Source organism: Pygoscelis adeliae, unplaced genomic scaffold (assembly GCF_000699105.1).
Source record: "Pygoscelis adeliae isolate BGI_AS28 unplaced genomic scaffold, ASM69910v1 Scaffold284, whole genome shotgun sequence".
NCBI classification, from domain to species: Eukaryota; Metazoa; Chordata; class Aves; order Sphenisciformes; family Spheniscidae; genus Pygoscelis; species Pygoscelis adeliae.
Window position 1 is genome coordinate 345,070 of NW_008824671.1, and position 1,862 is coordinate 346,931.

Sequence of the window (1,862 nt, forward strand, 5' to 3'; positions counted from 1 at the left end):
TGGCTTTTTTTCCCTCCTGTGGGTGTTAGTTGTGCCCCGGTCAGCTCGTGGGCAGCCTGAGGTGTATTTTGTGCGCTAGAGAAAGCCCTTGTCAATATGTGCTCGTGCTGTTCCTTGATCTACTTCTTGATTCTTCTTTGGTAGTGGTTCAGTTTCAGAGCATTGGGTGAGTCTGCGCTCCCCTGATTCGTTTGACGCAGCAGAGCTCTGGGGAACTAGCTGTGAGTGCAAGAAGTCCACCTCGGAGTTTACTTCTCTGGCTGCTGTTTGTTCTCTGCACAGCTTTAGCAATGACCGAGGAGCGTTTGCTCTGACAACTGCCAGCCCTGACTGCTGAGTCACCGAGACAGGAGGCATCAGCTGTGAGCTGGTGCCCAGGCAGAGGTAAACTTGTAGTGGGGGTGGCTCAGAGGAGCCTGTAGCCCTTCCTGAATATCCCTGTGGGGCTGGCGTGGCCCTTGGCCACGTGAGGGAGGTGACTTTTATAGCCCCACTCTCAATCTGATGATTGCCTTTTAATAATGCAGCTTAATATCGGAGCACCAGGGTGAGCCAGGGGTAGCGAAGGGCTACGTCTGGTCCCAGCGTCCCTCTTGGTCCTGTGAAGTGAAACGGGCCAGAAGACACCACGGTACCGGAGTCTGGTTCCTGACTGGGACGGTTCAGCTGGAAGAAAAGCAGACTGATGGATGTAGCCAGTTCATAAACTTTCAGGGAATGAATTGAAACATGCGGGCAACTGCTCAGGGCGAGGGCTGTGCCAGGCTGTCCCTTGGCTGAGGCTGTTCTGGGGGTTTTAGCTTGAGCCAGACAAGGAGGCAGGAGACTGCTGATGGTCACTGTGATATTTCAAAATAATTTTACTTTAAATTTTATTTATATCTTAAAAATAAACATCAGTATTAAAATATCAGTAAACAAACCTGTGAAACCAAAGCAGTGAGTATGGAATACATACAGAGCAGTGTACTAGAGAGTGGCTGTGAGCATCGTATGTTAACTTCAGTGCAAAGCTGAAACAGGCCCACTTGAGGACAGCAGCGTGTTGCCCAGAGCAAGTTTCTTGGGGAGCATTTCCCAGCTTACAGTATGGCTCAGACCAGGCCTGTGTGGGGCAGGAGTGATGGTGGGGGAGGCTGGGCCAAGGAGCAGAAATGGGGGCTGCGACACGCGTTACCTTTGTGAAGGATTCAGAGAGCAGAGCCAGCTTCACATGCAAAAGCCTCTTTCTTCTTCCTCCTGGTCCTTGGTCCTTACCTTGTCTGTTCCCACCCCGCCTGGTGCACACACACTCACACAGACGCACACACGTCCTCCGACATACGTGCCCACCTCTGTGGGCCCTAGGCGCTCTCTCAGTTCTTCTTGCCGATCTTTTTTTCCTCAGCCGCTCTCCTCCCTTTTGGGAAGGAAAGTGGGCAGAGGGACTTGGTTGCGGGCTCTGTTTGCCTTCACAGTCAGTGGCTGTGAGACTGTTTAAAATGGGAAGTGTTTAGGAGGTAACTGCTATCTTTCCCTTAGAAAGGGAGGTCCCGCTCGCAGTGTGGGGTATTGGCTGGGCAGTCTCGGTCCCTAAATGCGTTCATGGCTCTCAGCCCCCTTCTGTAAGCTTGGCTGCAGCCCCCAGTGCCCAGAAGTTTTGCTCCCATTGAGCAAATCAAATCACCGAGTGATTTCATGTTGAACTCCATCCTTTGAACAAGCAATACAATTTTTTTTCTTTGTGTGCGTGTGCTAGAAAAAATTCTCATTTCAGCCAAGAAAGGAAATGCCACAAAAGAAGGGCAAGTATTTCAGTCTGGAAGTGCTCCCAGCCCACATCCGAGGCAGCGTTAACCAGCTGGTTTGTGTCCCCTCTCCCA